Source organism: Lissotriton helveticus, chromosome 4_1 (genome assembly GCF_964261635.1).
Source record: "Lissotriton helveticus chromosome 4_1, aLisHel1.1, whole genome shotgun sequence".
NCBI lineage: Eukaryota > Metazoa > Chordata > Amphibia > Caudata > Salamandridae > Lissotriton > Lissotriton helveticus.
The window spans coordinates 1,987,022,897-1,987,050,119 of NC_136063.1; positions in this window are offsets into that span (position 1 = coordinate 1,987,022,897).

Consider the following 27,223-nt stretch of genomic DNA (forward strand, 5'->3'; position numbering starts at 1 on the left):
CTTTGTTTAAATCTTGGACTGCTGCACTTGGCAGCAGGGGGTTTTGCCAGTGGGGTATTAACTTCAGCACGAATTCCTACACTATGGATAAAAGGAGAGTGGAGGACAGGGTGGTGGGTACGCTTGATGCCTTTCTTGTAAGAGCAGAATCAGTGTTAATTCACGAGATTGAGGCAACTGAGCGTAGATTCTCCCTTGATCCAACCCTCTTAAGGAGAAGATCACTACCATGTGCTCAGTTATCCATCACCCAGACATCCCCAGACGTTCCTGCTTCTAATAGCCACTCCTGCTTAGGTCACTGTAACGGGGAGGACCCGGATCCGCCAGGCTTACCGGTTTCACCTCTTTCCAACCAGCACACAGGGGCCTAGAGAAACACGGACATCCTCGGTGACAAGGAGCCCGCAGAGAGTGGTGAGCCCTGTTTCTTTAACTGGGCGGAGTTGGATGAGGACTACGTCACAGGGTACGCCCCCGTATCCCAGGTAAAGGCAGCCCCAGAAAACACACAGGTGTGTGTTACACCCGGAGGCGACGGAGGTGAGAGCGACGGAGAAGAGGACGAGTGCGGAAGAGAGAGGAGATCGGCGAAGAAGGAGGAGGAGAGGCGGGAGCAGAGCAGAGGAGACGAAAGGGGAGCAGAACAGAGGAAGGAGGCGGAGAGGAGACCGGAGCAGGAGAGTGACCATCGGAGGAAAGAGGTGGAGAGGAGACCGGAGCGGGAGAGAGACCATCGGAGGGAGGAGGCGGCGGCCAAAGAAGGGGACGGAGAGCGGAGAGGCGGAATCGGAGGATCCAGAGGAGATGAACCCAACAAGCCAGGAGGCCAACAGGAAGGCGCATCGCCCAGCCACACTTCAAGGGAAGTGTGGCTACCAGAGGTACGATCAAGGTTTTCAAGTTGGGCGGGATTTAAGTGGGCCAAACCACCGTAAAAGCACCTCACACCTCCCGTGCACTACCATTCCTTCACCACCCAAACACAGCGGACCCTAGTTGATTCTTCGTGCACGTGTGTTCCCTCACTCCCTTCCCTGTGCCTTTTTGGTAGCACAACAAACTAAAACGGTGCAATCTTTTCTTTCTTTGGGAGTGACACAAAGGCTCGACATCATGGAGGAAAAGGTCCCGACTACAAGTCCCAGAAGACACCGGGACGACCGCCGGACAGCTGTAGAGAAGCGACAGCTCAGACACACTGCGGAATCTGAAGGCCCCCTGCCCTACTACAGGAAAACGATACACAGGAAAAGGACCTTCAAATTAATAAAGCCTGCGTTACCCAAAGTCCCTGTGTCAGTAAGTCTGTTTGAAGGGAACGAGGTAGCGCCTACACCGACCCCAGCGAGTAGGGGCGAACCCGAGGTGTTACAGTCACCAAGCCTGCCCTCCACCATACTAGAACAGCCCACCCCACAGCTTCAGACTACTGCAAGCAGCCCGGCCATGGTAACGACAAGACGGATGAAGGCTCTGGGTACTACCAACAAAGAACCTCCAAATAAAAAAAGGAAGGGGCGGGGCACCATGGCACAAAAGTCTCCTCAAGCACCCGGTGGCTCGAGTGGGGTATTTGTCTTTGGCAATTCTAACACTAAACCAAAAGCCAACCCCCCCACGGTTACCACCATACTCCAGTCAAATAAAAGTGACATCTGTACTATATTAAAAGAGCAATTGGTAGCCCTCCTTGAGCCACTCCTTAAAAGATTAGACTCAGTTTATCTCAGACTAACAATGATTAAAGCGGCGCTGGGACGCCCGCCCCAAGTGACCCCGGTTCAGCCTAGTAAGCAGGTCTTATCAAGTGTTATCCCAGTTAAAGTAGGGGAAATTCATAGGGATTAGGGTGGCGATAAGGCTACCGCCCAGATATTGGCAGGAGGGGAACACTTAGATGGGAGACCCAGGAGTATACCCACTACCGATGTTTGTACTGATAAGTCTTTTCCCAACCAAAGGCCAACTGAGACAGAGAGATTACGGAGGAAGGGAAATAATGGGAATGATGGTGGGCCAGAGAAAAACTCCTATCTTCACTTACCGCCCGAAGCTACACCCCACACAGTAGTCTTAGTGAATGCCCCCCCCCTTGTACAGGGCTCTTACGAGCATTGGTCATCTTTTAAAAATAAGGCCCTCCACTTCTTGAATAAAAAGACTGGTATAGGGGATGCCTTATTTCAGGAGTTTAAAATGGTAAGACGTATCGAATGGGTCGGTCATGCCACTAAAACCATCCCTGTAGACTGTGTGGTTTTGAGCTTCAGGTCTCCTGGTCTGGTTCGACATATTCTTGATATGTCAGGTTACTCCCCACCTGATAGGGCTGCCATTGGTATTCTCCCCCTTGGTTTCTTTTATAAGTAGCATATGCAGTCCAGACCGAGGGATGCTCGAGTCCTACAGGGTGATAGCCTCAGGCCTGACTTTACCATCAAGCTTAATAATCGATTTGAGGCTCTCTACACTTGAGGGCCTCCCCAAATTGACCCCACATACCCCTCTCCTGTTAGACCTTGGCTGTCATGCAATTGAGGATATAGCAAGGTATAGGATACTGGCTTTCCTGAGAAGGCTCTGGATTATCCCAGAATTACATTTATTCGCAAGGGGCCTGAAAGAAGTAAGGGGTCTGGACCGCTCGAACAAAATTACATGGTTGATTAGTATTAAATCTCTGCTCACTGATATGGGGATGAGGGACCTGTGGGATAGTCCAGAGACTGCAGAATTCCCACCTAAAATAACTTACAGAGCGGCATACTGGAACCTTATTAAAATCAGGAGGTATTCTGCTTTGACTAGCTCATCCCTGTCTAGAGACTTTTGTGAGCTTAAAGACGAACCCAGCATGGAATGTTACTGAGATCTAATAACTAAATCTAGAGATCGCAAGCTTTATCACCAGTTCCGAGTTGAGACACTCCCACTTAGGAAGTTCACATGTAAATGGACATTAGGCACCGGAGATAAATGCCCATTTTGCCCTGACCATATTGAAGACAGTGGCCATCTCCTTTACGTTTGCCCTGCCTACCAGCAACCCCAAAGTATTTGGCTTAAACCCCTGTGTAGAACTTTGGGAACCAGCTCCGCGATGGTCACTAAAAGGTTACTGAAAACTGGTTGCAACGACATCGCAGTCATAGGGGTGGCTAAGTTTCTGAGTTGGTCTTGGGCCCTTCGGGAGAAAAACGTGAAGAAATCAAAACTCCTTCTCAGGGGCCTCACTAATATAAAGAAGAAGATGACACAGAAGCTGGAATATAAAATAACATCTTTATTAAACTCAAATGAGGGAGACTACGTCACACAGAAGCCTTAGCAACTGAATGAGGCAGTCTAAAGAGTACAGAACACTGGGGTCTTATATATGTGAGGGTTACAAACTCAGCATAAAAGTAAGGGGCAGTCATAGATCATGCAAGCATGCAAAATGCCTAATATGGACATGCGAGATCTGCCAAATATTAGCCAATAGGAAAACATTCAAAACAAGGCATCATGTAACCAGAACGTCCCCCTTGACTCGTGTTTTTGCCCAATCCCATAAGTCAACCAATTACAGCACATATAGGTCAATCAGTAATAGCAGAACATGCTTGTGTGATTCAAAGGAAAGGTTGTGGAATAGGAAAACAGGGAGAGAATAGCGAAGGCCAAAGGATAAGATACGGCACGAGAAGAATACTAAAGGCTAACAGATAGTTGATATAGAGATTAGGTTGTCCAGACAAGGATTAGTTTAGGCCGGCTGGTGTCTGAGATGGGTTTCAAGACAAGGACGGAGGGGGGTTTTGACACCTTGCAGTCCAAGGGGCAGAGACACTTCGTGAATCAAGCAGCCTGTGTAAAGGCAACACAAAATGGCGGTGAATGTAAAATGGAGTCAAAATTAAAGATCCTCAGACCCTCCTTTTGCCATTACGCAGGCAAATCCTAATTCATTGCTAGGTGAAATGGGAATATCCTTTATCATAGTACAGACAGAACACTACTTCAGGACCATTTTGAATGAACATATCCAACACCCACTTCATACAGTGGCACCGGAAACACTTGTACAACCACAACTATACCCAAAGTCCGTTCTAAGCCTCTCTGGTAAGCTTCTATCGTCCATCCAATCTGCTTCTTTTGTTTTCTTCTGCATTGAGCCTCATGATTCAGGCCTTCCATGAAAATAGTGCCTCTCAATATCCGTTGGAGTGCCCTCCTGGCAAACACTCACAGCTCACTCGAAAGTCTCAATGTCTCAATGCAGTGCACCAATATATTTCCTCTGCGGCAGGCACTACAGATATTGTGCTCTTCATTGGTCATGGGCACAGACCATCTCATGCAGACCAAAGTACTATTAATTGGGAAAGAGCAACAGACTTTCACACTCAGCAACACTTTCAGGCTCCAACACTCGCTATCCAGTGTCAGAGGATGCTCGGGCTGCTCTTTTATTTAATTTTTCTTTTCATAATGGATACCACAATGTAGTGCCTTTTGCCAATCTTGGATCCTCCGGTGCACTGCCCTTCCGTTGGAGCAAAGAAAAGGGTGTGTGTGGCCAAAACTCAGGCCAAGGGGCTCAAGGGACTGCACACTGTCAGAGGTTACCAGCACATGACAGGTAGAAAACTGAAGCCTCAAAACAACAGGGATCCTTCTCTTTCGCTCTTTTGCACTGAAACTCTGGTTCTGTGATGTCCAATACCATCTGATGGAGCAAGTACGATGCTTTAGAGATACCATTGATGGCGCACTGGCGATCGCTGTCCAGCCTTGCTACTTTCTGGGTGCTGGGCCTGTAGGGCCAAGACGTCCGGCCCTCATCTGTAGCTGTCACTGATGGAAATTAGGCTTAAATCAATGTTCTGCAAGACATTGTGACTTGATACCGCAGAACCCAGTGACGTAGGAAATGTGACAGTTGTTAGTTTCCTTCAATTAAGTACAAAAACAGTTCATTGTATTTAACAATGGGACTGCAAGCAGGTGGCCTGCAATCTGCAAGGGAGTGACCATACGCCATGGGACAACTCTGGTCTAGAATACACTGTCATTCTAACGGCAATACTTCTAATCTCTTCATTATCCTCTGCCATCTAAGGGTAGATAGTTACATGGGAATTCTATCTGAATGGATGTCCTCACATATGGTGGCATTGCCTAATGGGGTAAACATTTTTTTTTCAATGATTACGTCTAGGTGTTCCTAAATTCCTTATCTAGAACACCTCAAAAGAGAAATCACATGATACAGATTATCAGGGACATGTAGATACCTCCCTTTAATAATTGTGCATCAGGTGCACTATGCAATACAAAGGCTAATGATCAAAATGTGGAAACAAAAGACAAGAACTAGAGAGTCCTGGTATTTCCATGATTTAGAACACATCTGATCCCACCGAAAAATTAAAGCAGCAGGAACAAAAGTGTAAAAAAACAAATTAAAATAGTCATTGAAAATTTGTCATGTTCAAAAAAGAAATGTAAGGTATCTCCTATTGAGGTGGAAAACTTGTCTTACTATAGTATTGAGTCAGTTAACCAGTCCATCACTACCCTGACAGTCAGACTGGAAAACATCAAAGTAGGCCTAAAGAAAATTCTTAAAAAACAGTCTGGTCATACAAAAGGGAATTATACATAATATGGGGGTCCCTGGTACATTACTGCAGTCTGGAAGTGTGAACCTGAACAATACACCAACAATAATAAAAGGGCTGACTGGTGAAAGGAATACGGAAAAGAGAAATGGGACTAGGACACAGCTAAAATCCCCAAGAGTATGGGTGATACACAAAAGTCAAAATAGTACACAAATTTTAACTCTACCGCTGGCCGCTACACCATGTACGGTAATCTCGGCTAATTTTCCAGTTACTTTTTCAGGGAAAATGAAACCTGGTTTTCTTTTAGGGAACAAAGCCATATACTACTTAGGAAGCAGAACATGATTAACTAATGCAATATAGAAATTAGGTCACCTTGTACAAGAGTCACGAGTCTATAATTTCATCCTTAGGTCCAATCAAGGAAACATAAATCTAGGGCTGCCTATTCCTTGAGGGAAGCGGCAGTAACGTGACTAACTGCAGGTGACACACTTTGATCCTTTATATCTCTTTTATTTTTCTTCAATACTGTTGTCTGTCTTGTTCACAGCATGAAAATATCATATCTGTGAAATTTAGTATCAGAGCAAATCCACCCAACTGTTGTGCAACGATATGCATCGTCATGAAGATCCCTTCACAACACAGGGGAACTTGTAATAGTATCAAAAGCAAGAACATAAAACAAAAACATGCATAAAATAAAAAAACGCACATGTCAAGCCATCAGATATACTTGCTGTATACCAAGCACAAAAAGCATAGACAAAACAATAACATATGTAAATGAGCGGTGACGCACAACACCATGTCATGTACTTCATGCACTGTGAACCTGCAGCCCAAAACCCAATATTCGGGCCTGCTTAATTTGTCAGGCTTAAAATCAAAATTACACTTTTTTTTACTTTCCTCACCCTCCTTTTGACAGCTGGCCACCAGTTAATGGTGATCGGCTGTCAAATACAACTTACTGTGTCGCTTCTGACACACAGGACTAGCAGGAACAATTCATAGAAGGACAAAATGCAAAAACATGAAAAACACACAAACATTATTTTTTTTAGCAGAACTTTCTGGGCTGCTATCCAGCCTCTACCAGCATTCCTGATCCCTACCACTTTTCAAGGTTCCTATAGTGTGCAAGAATTAATGTCTTCTTTTCAGAGAAGCTTTTCCAAGCAATCATTTCTCCATCTGTTTACACTCACTCCTAACTCCCACCTTACTGACCTCAATGTCAAAATCTGCCTCGCGCTCTGCGCTCCTCAGCCCTCTTTCCTCACCCTGAAGCTGTCAAAGACAAAAAACCTTCCTAACTCTTTCTCACCTGCAATAATTAACCCTATTTAAAAACACGTTATATATATTTCTTCTGTTAGGGGCTACAATTTATTTCTATACTTAGATTATTAAAACAGTTACTGTGAATAATTCGCAGAACATAATAACATAACATACTAGTTTTAGAACAAATGTGTGTTAATACCAACAGTACTCAGTTCATCAACCTTAAATGGATGAGCGTCTCAGTAGGTCCAGTTAGAATTAGAACCTTCAACCCTGATATTAAACTCAAACCTCTGCACTGGGCACATTGGCTCACTAAGCCATTAAAAGCAACCCCAAATGGGAACAACCTTCAAATTTGTTTCATACCTAAATGTATGCAATTACTGAAGCCTAAGGTACTTTAAAGCTATTGTAAAGGGCAAGAATGCTGTTTGAATAGTCTATTTTACCCAATGTCAACTTTGATATTTGGGGCACTTAAAAATGAATATCCTATAATTGTGTTACATATTAATCATCCTCAGAATGTTCTTTACAGATTGCAGAGATTGGACATTAGACATATCTCATGCAAATCCTTAGAAAAAATGAGTATTTTACGCCTGCGCCAAGTGAAATACCATATGCTAATGTCCTCATTAAGCAGTACAACATAACTTAAATTAAATTATAATACTAGGTCACACTATGAGTATTAAGCTTTATAAATAGTAAAAACACATTTTAAAAGCACTTATTTTTAATAATTCTTTTTCATAATTAATAATTTGTTTTAATAAACCCAATCATTTTTGATAATTCCACACATAAAAGCAAGCTGCCTCCCTTGCCTATCATTTTAGACGCATTCATTTATAAGCCTAAGCACAGAAGCCTAACTTGAAACAAGACAAATTTTTGCGCCACTTTTTTTTTTTAAAAAGGACAATTATTATTTAGCAACAGAACCAAGAATATGCTTACAAAAATGCTTAAAGAGAGGAAACCCTTAATTGAAATGTCTTCCTGTAATACAAAATAATGAACCTTAGTTTTGGAACCTATTTAAAACAACATTCTGAAATGCAAAGATTCACCCGTGCAACTGAGGGCAAAGTCCTGGCTGAGTAAACATTCCTGTCTACGGCAGTAAAAGCTCTTCTCAGTATTGCAACATGAGCACGGTGGCAGTCTTTTTCAAACTAAGACATATCAATGCGTGTTCTATAATATGCGTTTGAGTTCAGCTAAAATTTACTTCAGCCTGTCAATATCTAATACAATGTATGTAAGTAAAAAATGCTATAAGTTTATTTTTCTACAAAACACACAATTTCGTTTTTGAGGCTTTTTTATTCCTTGTGAATGTGAATTTTAATTTTATTTTTTAAAGCATTTAGACATTTTGCTTAATAGACTGAAAACATAAAAAAACACAAACACACATTGAGCTCATTTCAGACATAAACAGAAAGGGGTCAAACACTCAGGACACACAATCCAGTGCGGTTTAGCCATTCATTTCATAAATAGCGCCATCGCTATTTACTCACAGAAGTTGCACTAATGGGAAAACCACATAAACATTTAAACACAAATTTAACCCAAAGATCAACACTTAGGACTGAAACAAAGGACAGCCCACAGACTGTACTTAAACCAAACCATTTGTAAATACTAGTTGTAAGTCATATTTTCAAGAAGCGCTTCTCAATAGTGTTCCAAAAGACTGCAAAAACAGTCTGCTGTATATCCAAGAAGCCAAAATACACTCAATTCACTAGCTTTTGCTGGCAGAACACCAAAAATCGCACTGCATATCTCCATTCATAAGATTGCACAGAACAAAGGATCCTTGTATGTATTATGTCCATATTTGAATTCCCTAGGGATACAAAATCACCAAGGAAGAAATATGTTTTTAAACCTAAACCTATTTAGGTATTCCCTCTAGGGGAGCCGGCTAATTTACATCACACTATGGTACCTCCAAAAAAAGCAACACATTCTTCCATGTGAACTTGAAACAGGCATGCCAAAAATATTGCAGAATATGCAAATATTAAAATCAAAGTAGTGCTTAAGGTACTCTTCGTACGTGCACCGTTCAACAAAATCAGATAGAGAAAAATCTCTTCATTACCTGCCGACACAAATTGCAATTTGCATATCAAATCCATACATATCCAAAGTTGGCCAACACAAATTCCAAAATTCCAAAGCTACAGTAAGCGTTACTAAACTACCTTACTCCTACCAATCAAAAGGTTGTCCAAATTCCAACTGCCTAATATGGACATGCACGATCTGCCAAATATTAGCCAATAGGAAAACATTCAAAACAAGGCATCATGTAACCAGAACGTCCCCCTTGAGTCGTGTTTTTTCCCAATCCCATAAGTCAACTAATGACAGCACCTATAGGTCAATCAGTAATGGCAGAACATGTTTGTGTGATTCAAAGGAAAGGTTGTGGAATAGGAAAACACAGGGAGGGAATAGCGAAGGCCAAAAGATAAGATACGACACGAGAAGAATACTAAAGGCTAACAGATAGTTGATATAGAGATTAGGTAGTCCAGACAAGGATTAGTTTAGGCCGGCTGGTGTCTGAGATGGGTTTCAAGACAAGGATGGACGGGGTTTTTGACACGTTTGCAGTCCAAGGGGCAGAGACACTTCATGAATCAAGCAGCCTGTGTAAAGGCAACACAAAATGGCGGTGAATGTAAAATGGAGTCAAAATTAAAGAACCTCAAACAGGGGGTCCTTATAGCCAGTTATAAGTCATCCTTGAGTATGGCATGGTATGAATTAGAAATTTCCCTGCTGTTGCAGATAAAGGAAAAGTCTAATGTGTAACATATTTAATTCTGTCTTAATGAATTGTTTTAAAATTGTAAATATATGTATTTATATTCTTACCATGACAGGCACATTTTTATTGTTAGTTTTATGGTGTAAACTCTGCTTGCGCCCACCTGTATTATGTATTTCATTTTGAACTGATGTCTTTTAAGATGAATAATTGAAATAAAGACTTTTCTGACTGACTGACCTGTTACTATAGTACCAGTTCATGGAACACTTAAGTGAGCACACAGGTCACAAGTTCACCACACAATGTTGCTAATCCAAACAGTTACTGTCCTGGAGTGAATTTTCCATAGGAACCGTTAATCACAGATACAGACTATGGTAAAGAGCTGGTAAAGAGTTATAAACATAATTTATTTGTTAAATCTTCTCTAAGCATCTGATTATCACAAGTAATAATAGTGAAATGTTGTCAGAAAAAGAAGACAAATACACTTTTTTTTAATTTACTTTCATTACAACAAAAACAAATAACTAGAAACGTAACTTTAAGATAACAATATAATAAATAACTAGAAATGTAACTTTAACATAACAATATAATAAACAAAATGTGAGATGGACTCCAATGAAAGAAGAGTAGTAACCTGCAAAACAAAAATGAAACTAAGGGCTAGATGTAGGTAAATAGGTTTTACCGATTCTAAAATACCGAATTTTACCGATTCGGTATTTCAGAATCGGTAAATCTTATGTAGGTAATTATTCGGTAAAAAATACCAAATCGTTAAGATTCGGTATTTACCGAATCGGTAATTACCGATTCGGTATTTGCCATTCATTTCTATTGGCCTGGAGGCCCATAGGAATGCATGTCAATTACCGAATCGGTAATTACCGATTCGGTAAATATCGAAAAATTCAAGGGTGGCAGGGTGTCACTTTGACACCCTGTTGAACCCCTGATTAGTGCTGGTGTGCACATGTGGCATACATACATGCCCTAAGGGTATGTGTGTCTGTCACATGGCACAGGTGTAAATGCACATTTATGCAACTAATAGTTGGTGGTAAATAACGAATTCTTAAAGCCCAGAAGCACTGTTTAGAGTGCTTCTTACATCTCATTTACCGATTCGGTATTGATGATTCGGTAAATGCCGAATGGGTAAATACAGATTCGGTATTTACCGAATCGGTAAAATAGCCTCCTACATAGAAAAAGGCTTTTACCGGTCGGTAACGGCCGATTTCGGCCGTTACCAACCGGTAAAAGCCTACCTACATCTGGCCCTAAGTTTTTAAAATTAGATCAATGTGACTGAATTAGGATTTACCGGGTTTCAAGATTAAAGGTATAGTTGCCTCGTTCCAAGAATCCGGGAAACTCACACTAGACATAAAGATGGCATTAAACATGTGTAGCAGAATTTGTACCAGGATATCCGACAGAGCCCCATAAACTTCATGACAGAGACCATCAGGTCCCGGGCCTTTCCTTTCTTCCCCTCATCTATTGCGTTCAGTAGTTCCCTTGTTCTAATCTCTTCATTCAGATGGTCAGTTTTCACTGTTGGAAGTTGCTCATACGAGTCTTGTGCCAACAAACTAAGCACTTCTTCCGGGGTGACCTCTAGATCCTCATTATAAACATCTTCATATTGCTTATAGAATGCCTTTTCAATCACCTGGTTATCCGATAATAATTCTCCATTTTGTTCACACCTAATCTCTTTAATTGTGTTTCTAACCTGATCACACTTAACTTTCCAGGCTAATAGCTTGTAGCTCCCTCCCCATACACTAACTGCTCTAAGCGGCTTGTTTTCCATCTCTCTCTAACCCTTGCTTGAGTAGTGGTAGATAAAGTTGTTTTTAATGACTCGATCTCAGATAGCCTGGGATCCTGTTGTCCCTGATCCTCTACCGATATCAGACTAGACTCCAAAACCCGGATTTGTTCCTCTAAACCTAGAATCTTCTGATGGTATACTCTTCTTCTAGCTGCTCCCAATGTGCCTAATCTGTTCTCAGAAAGGCCTTATAGGAATCCCAGACTATTCCCAGCGAAGAGGAGCCCCGGTTATTATAAAAAAACACCACTGTCTCTAGTTTCAATATACTAATAGCCTGTGGATCAAGCAAGATAGAGCGATCCAATGTCCATCTAGATTGAGATCTTTACTGGCCCAGGTTTATACCTAGCATTATACCTGAATGATCTGAGAGGTGTACCCCTATATGTTGGATATCTCTAACCAGGTCCTTTAACCTATTATCAATTAAAAAATAATCAATCCTGGAATGATGGCTGTATTTCTTGTTATGAAATGTATAATTTCCAAAAGGGCCTGCTCTCTGACGCCAGATATCACACAAGCCCAATTGTTTAATCATGTGCTGTACCAATGCCGACATTTTTGGATTTACTGCTTCTCTACTATTTGATGATCTATCCAGCTTATGATCAATCACGGCATTAAAATCCCTTGCCATGATGAGCGGATCAGGAAAATTTAGTACCTCTGCATGTAGATCTTCAAGGGGACCAGTATCATCTTGATTTGGGCCATAATAGCCGACTAACGTGTACTTATGCCCGTAAATCCTTTACTTGGCTTTTAGCCACCTTCCCGAGATAGTTGACACCTGACCCTCTACTGTGATATCCATTCCTCTTTTTTATCAAAATTGCAACTCCCTTAGTCACCGCCACCTGCTTTGTTACAAGTGCACTGGAGATCCATTTTTTAACTTTAACCCCTTCGGTGCTCATGACGAGCTCAGCTCGTCATGAGGTATACCTCTAGGGTGCTCATGACGAGCTGAGCTCGTCATGACCACACCCATTTCTATTATGGCCCAGCACAGGGGAGGAATAACAATAGCAGCCAAGGTGTTAAAGAAATCATGACTCTCAACCTCTGTCAAGTGGGTTTCCTGCAAAATAATAATTTGTGCCAGACAGTCCCTCAAATACTGTAGTGTTCTTTCTCGTCTTGCCCTGACCTGAAACCCATTCACATTCCAGGAGATTATTCATATCTCATTTTGGACAATATCTGAAAATTTCATGCTGACTCAAACGCTGGCTTGGAACTAAAATGTTAATCTGGTAAATGAGGATTTATTTTTTCCCCACAATGCTCCCCACCCTGTAGCTCACTACATATGAACCTCCCACCCCCCAGGAAACCCCTCCCCTGACTTTCCAACATAGGAAGCCCTATAGGAACCCTTCCCCCAGAGCTGCAACCAAAGTGAAACCAAACAAAACATTATATCAAAGTGAGAGAAGAAAAGAAAAGCAGACTTAAATTAAAGCTGTCCAAAGAGTAACTTTTTTTTTTTTTAAATATATTTTTTTTCCTTTTCAGGGTTTATGCTCCTCACAGGGACCCTGACTGCATACCCTTCAAAAACCTATCCACTTCTTCAACAAAACGGAAAGAGTGCATCTTGTTGTTAAACATTATCTTTAACATCGCTGGAAATGTTACCTGCACTGACACACCGAGCTTCCTAAGAGGTTCAATTCTCTTACCCAGCTCCCATTGCCTATTAGCCGTTTCTCTCGAAATATCAGGTCTAATTTCAGATTTAGCTCCCTCTATCTCCATCCCCTTTATTGACAGGGTACGAGACAGAATTTTCTCCTTAAGGGAGTACGTCAAGAAATGTACCAAAATCCTCCTGGGTTTAGCCCTATTTTGGTTAGGCCTACAGGGGTCCCTGTGTATTCTCTGTATGTCTTTGCTTATCTCCTCCTCTGATTCCTCAGTCAGTAGCTCTTTTTTAATCAGGTGAACGGTAAAGGTTTAATGTCCTCTCTTTCTCTGCCTTCTGGTATCTTCAAAAACTTCAGATTATTTCTTCTCTGAAAATGTTCTAACCTTTCTAACCTCTCCTGTTGTTCTTTATCTCTCTGTTTTAGGATCTCTAGTTCGGCTGCATTACTATCTACTGTTTCTTTAAGAATCTTTACTTCCCCATCACCGTTCTTGAACTTAGGTCATCAACCTTTTTCTCCAAATTGTCACAAACACCTCTAATGTCTTTCTTACATATTAGTATAATATTTGGAAAGGACATTGGCAGCAGTGCACCCATTCTTCAGTTTTTCATGGCGAACATCACAACTGTTGATGTTTTCAAATTACCCCAAACAAATCATCAGCAATTAAGCAACAGTTAGCCATTGCTTCATGTAGTAAATCCAATACTCCAGTTATGTATTCCCTAAATGATTTATTGGAGAGACAGCACAGTACCTGCATACAGTCATGCCGTCAACTCCTCATTGCTCACCATTGTAGATCCAGAACCAAGTTGGTCCAACAATACATTAGAAAAATAACATGACTCTTAAAGAAACATAGTACTAACTAAAAGTAACATGAACAAATGTAACACTGCACTCCCTTAATTCCATGTGCATTGAAACGCTTATAATTTGTTGCTTGACAACTGGTCCACATGGCAGTTGTGGGGTGGATGCACTGAACCGAGACATTCTTCTTAGCGTTGCCTATCATTTGCAGCACTTGATGGTGCAGCACTGGGCTTATTTCAGAAAGCATCTCCTGAGGCGAAAAGCCGGGAGACTTATAGTTGCCATTTTTTAAAATTGAAACGTGTGAAATAGATTTTTAAACTCACTCCCCCCCTGGGCACTTGATACCTCGACCAGCCGACACCCCCGCACAGCTGACTGCAAGCTGTAGCGGACGAGTGCCGACCCACTCCAGGCGCCATTATCGGACAAGGAGACACGCCCATTCGGGCAGGCCACGCCCCCTTCTACCATATAAAGCGTGCGCTGACTGAGAGCGGCGCTTAATTCAGAAAGCATCTCCTGAGGCGAAAAGCCGGGAGACTTATAGTTGCCATTTTTTAAAATTGAAACGTGTGAAATTGATTTTTAAACTCACTCACCCCCTGGGCACTTGATACCTCGACCAGCCGACACCCCCGCACAGCTGACTGCAAGCTGTAGCGGACGAGTGCCGACCCACTCCAGGCGCCATTATCGGACAAGGAGACACGCCCATTCGGGCAGGACACGCCCCCTTCTACCATATAAAACGCGCGCTGACTGAGAGCGGTGCTTAATTCAGAAAGCATCTCCTGAGGCGAAAAGCCGGGAGACTTATAGTTGCCATTTTTTAAAATTGAAACGTGTGAAATTGATTTTTAAACTCACTCACCCCCTGGGCACTTGATACCTCGACCAGCCGACACCCCCGCACAGCTGACTGCAAGCTGTAGCGGACGAGTGCCGACCCACTCCAGGCGCCATTATCGGACAAGGAGACACGCCCATTCGGGCAGGCCACGCCCCCTTCTACCATATAAAGCGCGCGCTGACTGAGAGCGGCGCTTAATTCAGAAAGCATCTCCTGAGGCGAAAAGCCGGGAGACTTATAGTTGCCATTTTTTAAAATTGAAACGTGTGAAATTGATTTTTAAACGCACTCACCCCCTGGGCACTTGATACCTCGACCAGCCGACACCCCCGCACAGCTGACTGCAAGCTGTAGCGGACGAGTGCCGACCCACTCCAGGCGCCATTATCGGACAAGGAGACACGCCCATTTGGGCAGGCCACGCCCACCCCGTTATCCCTCCCACTCCGCCCATAAAACTATGCTCAATCGTAGGACGTGCAGCGGACGTGCGCAGCGGGCGCGCCGATTGCGCGCCGAAGGCGCGCATAAGGCAAGCTCGTCTGCGCTCGTCCGCGCCCGGCCGGGCCCCGAGGCCCTGCCCCATGGCTCTTCAGGGGCCAGCAGACAGGTATACAGCTCGAGCTTTTTACTGCAGCTACGACCACCGATATTACCAAGCTGTGGAACCCCAAAACATCCTTTGGAGATCCCCCACCGCTGCATGCATTGTAAATCGGAAATAATCTCCAAAACCGCCAAAACCAGAGCTGAGGCAAAGGACTACTCTATGCTCCTATTTAACTGCAGGTCACTAGTAAAACACTGTACAGAAATCTCTTTGCTACTAGATGAACATTCTCCTGATGCTATGTTTCTAACCGAAACATGGCTGAACCAAGACTCTCAGCCGGACCTTGCACAAGCCATAATTCCAGGATACCAGATGAGCGCGGGCTGATAGACCACTAGGCGATTATCTACAAAGAGAACTATGTCTGCCGCTGTTTAGCGGACGACATTGAGGACTGCGAAAACCTCTCTTTTTCCATCGAGCTCTCCCCCAATTCCAGTTTTACCGGCATCCTCATTTATCGCCCCCCGGGTCCCATTGGACAATTCAATACCTCTCTCCTTACAGTGGCTTCACAGCTGGTTGTCTCCCCCTCTAATTTCACCATTCTGGGAGATTTTAACATCCATTTTGACAACCTGCTAGATCCTACGGCATCAGAGATACATTCAAACCTGGTTGCCATTCAACTTGAGCAACTAGTTCCCTCGGTCACACATGAAAAGGGGCATCTTCTAGACCCAATTTTCAGTAACAGCGACCAGCTCAAAGTAGGCCTTATTAACAACCTCCCTTGGTCCGATAATTTCCTGATACCCTTTACCTGGACCACGTACAGACCACCCCCTTCCCTGTTTACATCCAGAAAAACTCGAAACTGGTCAAAACTTCCTCTTGACAACTGGATGAAGACTCTCAGTAGCACCAGACCCTCCCTCTCTCATGATCCTACGTCCAATAACATCAAATACGAAGAGTGGCTAACAACCTCTCTGGACTCAAGTCTACCATCACATCCATCTAGATCCAAAAGACAAAGCAAATCAGCCCCGTGGTATACAGAAGACCTCAGAAACCAGAAACGTCTATGCAAGAGACAAGAGAGGAAGTGGCGCATATCCTATAACCCAGCCGAAAAAACTATCTACAGGGAAATGATTAGGAAGTACAAAATGACCATAAAAACCTCGCAAGCAGCCTACTATACCCACAAAATAACAGTGGCAAAATCGAAACCTAAAGAAATATATCACATAGTTAATTCTCTGATAAAACCTCCCCCATCTGTCTCAGATAATAACAATTCATCGTCCAAATGCAACGACTTGGTGGAATTATTTTTGCAAAAAGTGAATAAAATATATTCTTCCTTCTCAAACCCACTCATTGACCTCCCCCCTCAATTCCTTGATAACAATGGAAACCCTAGAGAAGCTAGCTCTACAAATAAAAACTGGCTCCCCATGCGATCCTGCCCCTCCAGGTCCACTGGGCTTAGTCGGTAACATCATCTTCCCAACCCTCCTAGAACTGCTGAACTCTTCTATACTGAGTAAGACAGTACCCGTAACCTGGAAGCACGCAATGGTGCGGGCCCTCCTAAAGAAACCGTCCCTTGACCCAGCTAACGCCAGTAACTACCGCCCAATTTCCCTGCTCCCATGGGCTTCTAAAATCCTGGAGAAGCAGGTCAACACCACTCTGATGACATTCCTCGAGGACAACCACCTCCTTGATGCTTCCCAGACAGGCTTTCGCCCTAAACATGGGACAGAGACCGCCCTACTAGCTGTAACCGAGGAAGCAAGACGGATCCTGGATCGAGGGGGATCAGTGGCAGTGATCCTCCTCGATCTGAGTGCCGCGTTTGACACGGTACACCACAAAATCCTGCTGAACCGTCTTGCCGACCTGGGAGTGTCTGGAGATGCCCTGTCGTGGCTGGAATCCTTCTTGTCAGACAGAACCTTCCAGATCTTCGATGGCACATCTGTGTCCTCTAGTAGGCCACTAGGGTGCGGAGTGCCGCTGGGCTCTTCCTTAAGCCCTACGCTCTTCAATGCATACATGAGGCCACTGGCTGGGATTGTTCGTCCGCATGGTGTCAACATCATCTCCTATGCGGACGACACCCAGCTGGTGGTTTCCCTTGCACAGAAGAGCGGTCTCCAGTCTCCACCTGATCTGGCGGCCTGCCTGGAGGACGTAAAAAGATGGATGTTGAGCTCATGCTTGAAGCTCAACGATGACAAAACTGAGCTTATGCTCCTTGGCCCAGCGACCCCCTCCACTCTGGAGCAAATATGGCCCCCAAGAATGGGCATCCCCCCACTTCCCAAAGACAACATCAAAAGCTTGGGAGTATGGCTCGACAAATCGCTGAGCCTGAATATTCAGGCCACTAAGGTGTCAGCCACCTGTATCGGCCTTCTCAGGGTGATTAAAAAAATCCTTCCCCTCCTTCCATTCGAGGCCAGACAAATTGTCATACAGGGCCTGATCCAATCACGGCTGGATTTCAACAATCCCCTTTATCTTGGAGCCCCGGACTATACCTTACAAAAGCTTCAGCGCACTCAAAACTGTGCTGCCCGAGTGCTCCTGGGAGTCCCTCGGAGGACCTCCATAAAATCTGGCCTAAAAACTCTACACTGGCTGCCTGTCAGGGCTAGAGTAAAGTTTAAGGCCCTCTGCATCGCCCACCAGACTCTCTGGAAAACGGGCCCAGAAATTAACTCCTCCCTGATCTCTCCATACTTGCCCAACAAAACTTTACACTCCTCAACCGCCACACTTTCCAAAATCCCGAGAATATTCAGAACCAGAGCAGGAGGACGTTCGTTCTCATACAATGTTGCCAAACTCTGGAACACCCTCCCTCTGCAGATGCGAAACAATGCTAATCTCACCAGTTTCAGGAAACAGCTTAAAACCCTCCTGTTCAACAATTAGTAACCTCAGAGGTCTGGTCTGTTTTTAGCTCCAGCGCCTGGACGCCTCAGGGCAACTGCAGCGCTCTACAAATTTAATTTTCATTTCATAGCAACAGCAGAAAAATTGGTCTGGCTTTGAAACTTCCATTTTGGCCGGATGGTCTCCACTAATTTAAATACCCTTCTCCTTCCTTGTAAGAAAAAGAGAGGAGCTAAAGTGCTATTTTTTTGCCAGCTTCACATTGTATAAATAGACTATCTCATATGTTTGGTGGTATTGTGACTCCTTGGTGAACATAGTATTGATGATTAAATGCCGTATTTGTGGCACTTCTGGTATTTGTGACCTACAGAGAGCAGGAAAGCTGCTTAAGTGCATTGTGGTGACAATATAATTCTAGCCCATGTGCCATTTTGTGGTTGCTGTGGGTGATGGCTGCACACTGTGCAACAGGAGCAGGTTGCTTTGGATGCTGCTGACATACTCCTCTTCTTCAAAAAGAACAATTGATGGACAGAATGCAGAACAATGTCATACATTCACCCCAGTACACAGATCTGGGTCTAAATCCATCGTATTTTTGCTCACCATTCCATTCCAGTTTGGACCCAGCCATAAACAAATCAGTCTTGTCCCTGTGCTTGATGGGAACAGCACAGCCCGAACTGCCAGGCCAGGTCCTCCCTGGAGTGCAAACAAGCATCCTAGGACCGATTCCAGGGTTTCACCCCTCATCAGCCAGGATAGCTTGACTGCAGTTGCATTGAGAGCACGGGACCCACGTCTGTGCATACCAGTCCCACTCGGGGTGACAAATGCAAAAAGAACAATCGATGGACAGAATATAGAACAATGTCATACATTCACCCCAGTATATAGATTTGGGCCTAAATCCATTGTTTCTTGCTCACCATGCCAGTCCAGTTTGGACCCAGATATATGCAAATCAGTCTTGACCTTTTGCCCTGTGCACCACCACCTCAAACCTATTTTTCTCTATCATCACCAGCAACTACATTGTTGAGGTGCTCTGTCTACAGGATTGTGTCCTAATTTTTCAGATGTTTCAGTTGTCTCCAGGTACCATAATGTCTACATTGTTTACCACCATTTGTTTTGCCAGTGAGCATTCTCCAATGTGGACCTCATTTAGCCTGAATTTAAAGAAATTTCAACCTGGGAATGAGAGCTCTTCAATGATGCCGAAGCCTGAGGAATTTTTTGATGTGGTGCTTGGTAGTTGTGTTGGCATTTCTTTAGGGTGGGTTTTGACAATGGTAGGGGTGGTAGTTCTTGCATGTTTTTGGGGTCTTGAAAAGATGGAAGCAAGCAGTTGCTGTGGAACTACATGGCTTATAACAGGTTAAATAGAGGTGAGCGGTACTTTGTCTGTTCCACTCTTCACACTACCAATTTCTGGCTCCTCATCATCTTCTTCACTTCAAGGCTCTTGGGAACTTCTTTTTCCATCATCTATCATGGCAGGTCTTGGTTGGATTCCAATCCATAATCATATCTTCAGAAGGTGGGCTTGGAGAAGATGGGGGTGTTTTCTTTCTTTTCCTTACTGGAGATCATGAACTTGATGTACTCAGCGGAAGAGCATTCACAACATAATCCAGCTCTGAAGCAAGCTCAACTTTCTGCTCTGCTCCTACCAGATAATCAGGTGTTTCAGGCTGTGGTCCCTGTTGTTGACTTCCCTGTGTAGATTTGATTGCCTGCTTCGACAAATTGTATTCAGGGTTACTGTGCTCCTTGACTGCATTCACTGCAACACTGACAGGCATTGGCTTATGTTTTTATTGTGCTGTTAATCCTTGTGATCCTAATCCAAGCCTCTTCCTGTCTAGAGAGGGGTGCAGCAAGTATGTCGCCTTTGCAGAAACAATTTGGATGGCTTGATGCCAGTGGTGGCAACAAACTTTTACTTCTTCTCCTCACTGGTCAATTTCTTGAGAGAAACATCATTCTCTTTGGACATCTTCTTTTATGGATCAGAGAAACTGAGGGTTGAGGAAATAAAACCGCACCTGTCACCAATATTAATTTGGCACTGATAGTGATGGTGAAGGGAAACCAGGAAGTGCACCCCTCTCATCTTCCTATTAGGGAAATCCCCAAAAAAGCAATCATAAATACATGGAACCCGCACCCATCAATTGAGTAAGCATTTAAAGTACATTAGGCACTGATTGTTTATGATGATCTGAAGAATATGCCAAGTTGTTATGTTCCTATTTCCTTAATTTCTTTATTGACATTGATGAACATATAAAAATGTAAAAACCCACAGAAACTACCTACCACCTTTCACCTCGGAACCCAAGAACATCATCTGCAGTGCCCCTCAAGGCGCCTCCCTACTCTGTTCAACATCTACATGAGCCCCCTAGCCAACATCATCAAACCACATGGACTGAAAAACATATCTTTTGCAGCCGACACCCAGCTCATCCTCTCTCTATTTGAAAACCCATCTACAACAAGGGCCAACTTCTGCTTGTGCATGACCAGCATTGCCAACTGGATGCAAATCTGGTGCCTCAAACTCAACACTGTGAAAACAGAAATACTGATTTTCTGAAACTACACTTCCCCATGTGATGACTCCTGTTAAACTGCTAAACTACAGACCTTGGCTTCATCCTTGAACAGCAAACTCACCATGAAGAACCAGATCAACACAGTGTCTTCCACCTCTTTCCTCAGTCTTTGCTTGCTCTGTAAGATCTTCAAATGGATCCTAACCAGCAACAGATGTACCATCACTCAATCTCTTGTCAATAGCCACTTGGACTAGAGCAGTGCACTCCACACAGGAATTATCCCTCACCTCCTGAAGAGACTATAGACCATAGCAAACTTAGCAGCCAGACTTATCCTTGACTTTCCCAAACAGACCTTCATCACCCCACACCTCAAGAATCTCCACTTGATCCATGTTCACAAGAGATGTCATTGTAAGATCCTGACCCACGCCTGCAAAGCCCTGCACAATCAAGGACCAGCATACATCAATAACTGCCTGTGGTTCCACCAATCCTCCATACCCCAGTGTTATTTCTCCCTCTACCTCGCTCACACCCCCTGCAGCTGCCGAAGCAACAGTGCAGGATACTCCTTCTTCTACCTCACTACGAAGTCATGGAACAGCCTCCCTCTCCACCTCCAGACTTCACACTCTCTTCAGGAATTCAAAAAAAGAATCAAGACCTAGGTTTTCAACTGATGCCATCCAAGCAGCATGGAGCTCAACACCTGGATACCCTCATAGGAGATTAGTAGCAATTTAATAATCTTGTTTGATTGATTGTATGTAAAATATCTTCCCAGTCTTAACAAAACAAAGTCCAAGTGGTTGTTTCTCCTGATAGCACAATAGCCTTTTGGTGCAGTATGTAGAGCCAGAAGCCTCAGGTTACAAGTCCCATGCAGCGTCTAGAATCATGAGGTCAGAAACCCTGTACTTATATTCAAAATGTTTTTCATGTGGAGGTAACTTCAAACAAACTTTAGAAGTGCACAACACCTCCATTCAATCCCCAGCTTAGATGTAATACATTTTACCACCTAGTCACATATCCAAAGCAACAAGACTGGTCACACAATTTAATGAAATGTCCCTGTGATGGGATCTCGGACCAGTCAACAATTCATATAATATTGTTTTGTAGATATTATACGACCCCACGTAAGCGCTGGATTTTGCCTGTATTGCGCACAATGGGTTTGCGAAAGTGTCGACCCGCTTACTTGGCACTACAGTCCTTGGACTCTGTATATAAGGAAAAATGTGTAGCTGGCTTCCTAAAACTATGTCTTAATATCAGGCGCAGTCTTTGTGTGGCTTAGCTACCTGTGATAAAGTTATACTTTCACCGTTTAGTGCAGTTCTTGGACCTCGAATACAACACCAATTCTGTAATGCGTATTAGATTTACGCTTAAAATTTGTTGCAGAAAAATCCCAGGCCCATCTCATTGATTGAAATGTACGTTATTGTTAAAATGAAGTTGTTTTATAATCTTTTTTAAAAAAAATGTATTTAATGAACTGTGCTTTAAGATGTTTTTAGAAATATAGTTTTTTAACCAGTGTATGTACTTTTTATGGTTATGCATAATTGTAACCGAATAAAAGTTTTATGACTGACAATCCCCTGCCCTGGCTCCAGACACACTACAGGAGGGTGTGGACAGCATTGCGATAGGACGAGCAAAGTCCTATACACCCCCCACTCTAGCTCAGGAAGACATATCAGCCAGGTATATAATGAAAAATGTGTAGCTGGCTTCCTAAAACTATGTCTTAATATCAGGCGCAGTCTTTGTGTGGCTTAGCTACCTGTGATAAAGTTATACTTTCACCGTTTAGTGCTGTTCTTGGACCTCGAATACAACACCAATTCTGTAATGCGTATTAGATTTATGCTTAAAATTTGTTGCAGAAAAATCCCAGGCCCAACTCATTGATTGAAATGTACGTTATTGTTAAAATGAAGTTGTTTTATAATCTTTTAAAAAAAAAATTTATTTAATGAACTGTGCTTTAAGATGTTTTTAGAAATATAGTTTTTTAACCAGTGTATGTACTTTTTATGGTTATGCATAATTGTAACCGAATAAAAGTTTTATGACTGACAATCCCCTGCCCTGGCTCCAGACACACTACAGGAGGGTGTGGACAGCATTGCGATAGGACGGGCAAAGTCCTATACACCCCCCACTCTAGCTAAGGAAGACATATCAGCCAGGTATTAGGCCATCAGGATATGCAGTTTACATCTCAACTCTCTGTGTGTGACTCTGACCCCATGATTCTAGACACTGCATGGGACTTGTAACCTGATTCTGCTGGCTCTACCTACTGCGCCAGAAGGCTATTGTGCTGTCACGAGAAACCACCACTTGGACTTTGTTTTGTTGTGCTGACATGTTGGATGGACTGCCTTTTTGCCAACGAGGGCTCTGTGTGCTGGCCTTCTGCCTAACTTCTGTATTGTATCACCCCAGCTGTTCTCCAGGGACCAGGTGGCTTGCTCTCACCCTGTTTTCACCCTCTAAAATGTACTCCCAGGGTGGGTTTAAAATCCTTGAGAACAGCGTGTGCTGAGTGATTTGTGCTCCCCCACTTTTCCAGAAAAGAGCAGCATTTGAGGAGACTTTTTGTAGGAATGTGCATGTGGTGTGCTTTCCCTTCCAGAGAGAAGTTGACCGGATCAGCATGTGTTGAGAGCTTTATTTTCCATGTAGTTTTGCACATGTGGAGCAATGCATGTTTCACTTCCCCAGCACGTGGTGAGCACTCAGCTCATGTGTGCACGGAAGCACCTGGTAAACAATCTACTCCCTGGAAAGAGGGTATGTGCCCCAGTTGTTGGGCACTCCCTCCTCTCTGCAGCAGGCAGGCTGCCCAAGAACTGAGCTCATGACCAGTGTTCTGGGTTTTGCTTTCCCACCTGAAGGGTGGATTGAGCCACATTCCGTGTCTGACACATTTCTGCACCAATGGCCAGTGATTCCTGATTCAGGATGTCGGACGGTAGCGTGCATGAGCGGGGAGAGCAATAGGTGTCCAGACTAATGTCCTGAAGTAGGAGACTCCAGGAGTTCCTAGCAGTGGTCCGAGAAATCTCGGATTTTCCCAGACACGCTATAGTCTGAGAACCATTCTCCTTGAGCTGGGGAATGCTGCAGGGATGTAGCTTGGTGCCCAGCGACTCCTGCAAGGCCTCTCCTTCAAACCGTACAGTGTGGTACCTTCCCCCCTGTTTCTAGCTACCTTGGAGCCACTCAATCTTGGTGGTGGTGTTATGATTCATAATGTACCCCAATATAGGCCTGGGTATTCCCCTAACCTTTCACCTACATTTTCATTACCATTATACTTCATAACTGGTTTGTGAGGACCTTTCACCTAGTTAGGTGCTGCATAAATGTTGTATGGTATTCTCCAAAAACTAGCCTCCTTTATTATGCATGAAGTTTCTCAGATTCCCCACAGGACTACCATCTCCTGCATCTTCTGCATTATCCTGTCATCCTCGGCCGACATGACACAGCAAGGTAGAACCCCTGTGGGTCCCTTCTTGGGTATATAAGAACCATATCTTTGTTGAGGGAGGAAGAGGGGAAAGACTTCCATGCTGACACGCTGACATGAGACGCTCGGCACAAAGACACACCAGCACGCAGTGGTTTGACATCCCTTGCGGGGTATACCTCTCGAGACCTAGATGGGCTCCTTCAGTTTCTCACTTCAGGTAATGGGGTTTGCTTTGTCTTAGGGGGATTCCTCTCTATACACCTACTCATTCTAGGTACATTTAGTCACATATAGTTAGGGTTTGCACTGTACGAGTACGCATTATTACTTTCATGTATCTATATACCTGCATATATCCTTTGTTTAATGCAATATGGTAGAAGTCTGCCACTTATTTTCTTTTTTGGTGCTTATAACCATTTATATCTGTTTCTGTCTTATGGTTGTTGCAGCACACTTATTTTACACTTGTGAATGTACAAAGCAGGCCCTTGTAAGTCTAAACCATACATTGATTGGAGTCAGGCTGCAAAGCACAAACAGTCATACTCACAGAGAAATGCTCACTTTCTAAAAGTGCCATTTCTAAAAAAGTAATGAAACATCTACTTTCACCAATAAGCAGGATTTATCACCACTATTACAAACATGGGAATGTTACTCCTTCCAGATCAGAAATTACCACAGAAACTTATATCAGGCAATTCCCAATGCAAACTTATGAGAGGAGCAGGCCTCACAGTAGTGAGAAACCAAATAGGCTGTTTGTCACTAACAGGACATGCCACACAATGAAGGAGCATGTACTATTGTTTACCTACTCACCACATGGCCCATAGGGCTACCTATGGCTTACCTTAGGAGTGAACTATATGTAGTAAAGGGGGCGTTTCACGCTTGGCAAATAACTTTAGGTTCCAAGTCACTGTGGCAGTAAACTGTGTACAAAGGCCCTGCAGTGGCAGAAGCCCGAGACAGTTTTGCAAGGCTACTACTGTGGGTGGCGCGACCAGGGCTGCAGGACCACTATTAACATTTAATTTACAGGCCCAGGGTGCATAAGACACCCCTGTATAAGGGACTTACAGGTAAATTGAATATGCCAAACAGGTGTAGACCAATCATCCCAGGTTTAAAGGAGAGAGCACAGGCTCTTTAGCACTGATCAGCAGTGGTAAAGTGTCCAGAGCCCTAAAGCCAACAAAAACAGGTCAGAAAAATTACAGGAGGAAGGCAAAATCTTTGGAAAACCCCTTTAAAAAGGGCCAGATCCAATAGGAAATTTGCAAAATTGTATCACATTTCACAGATACCAAACACTCTGCTCCCCACTTGAGACAAGTGCATACCGGTGGTCTCACTTGAGCACATTCCAATACAAAACATTCAGGGCAATATCATCCTGTTAGACCTGGCATCTTTGGCGTGGTTTCCCCCTATCTTTTTTCCTCTACCTCCTGTATTTTTGATGCTGTGCTGAATTTCTTTTTTGCTGGTTTAGATGCTTTGGGCACTTTGCCACTGCTGTTCAGTGTCAAAGTGCAAGTGCTCCCTGTGTAAATTGTTATTGATATTGGTTATCCATGATTGGCATATTTGTGTCACCAAGAAGACCCTAGTAAAGTACAGTGAGTGTGGCAGGGCTGGTGATAACAAATGCTACTAGTGGGCATGCAGCACTGATTGTGCCACCCACATGAGTAGCCCCAAAATGGTGTCTCAGGCCTGCCACCGCAATGCCTGTGTGCAGTCTGTGAACTGCCATGTCCTCCTTGTCTTTTTATAATGAGTGTTGACAGGTTAAACTAGTGGATGATGTCATCAGTGATGTCATCAGTGATGTAATTTGAGATGTCATCAGTGATGTCAATAGTGATGTCACTGACCATGTCATGAATGATGTAATATGTGACATCATCAGCAGTGGATTGCGGGCGCGCGAGTTATAGTATAGGGAGGAATTTCAATGGTTTTGTAAGAGTGAAATGTCCAGCTAACTATAACACCCCTAAAACCTATGTTTTTTCAGTGAATTTTAAAGGTTTTTTTAAATGCTAATTCCTAACTATAACATGTCTGAAACCTATGGTTTTTTCAGTGAATTTCAAAGGTTTTTTAAATGCCAATTCCTAACTATAACATGTCTGAAACCTATGTTTTTTTCAGCGAATATATACATATATATACATATATAGATATATGGCAATATATATATTAAATATATTAATATATATATTACCTACTGGCGGTCGCCAGTAGGTAGTTATAGTTAGGACCTAGTTTCCATAGGAAATCCGCAACATTATATTTGGAATAACTTTGGCGCCGGTGGACGAATCTTCGCGTAATTCTCCAAGAAGATGGCCTGCTCCGCTCCTTCCCTGAAAGTTTGGGGTTGATTCGTCAAGCGGGGGCCGAGCCCCTTTTTACACCTCTCTGCAACGCAGCCCCCTGGTGCTTTTTTCAGAAGGGAAACTAATTCCCCTTGCATACTGGGGGGCCAACTAGCCCACCAGGAACCTCCAGTGTGTGGCCCCTCCTGTGGCCACCTTTGGCCCCCATCCCCCAGGGCTGGCCTTTTTTTGGGGGGGGGAGGGGACCGCTTGGCCCCGTCCCGGGCCACTTCTGGCTCCGGGGACCCCATCCCCCGGGGTCTGGCCCTCCTCATTGGGGGCCTTGGGGGGGTCCCCAATCCCCCCACGATCCTTGCTGTGTCCCTGCATCCTGCGCGAGCCAGCATTGCTTTTCTGCATGGGGAGCAGCTACCATGCTGCTCCCCATGCAGAAAAGCA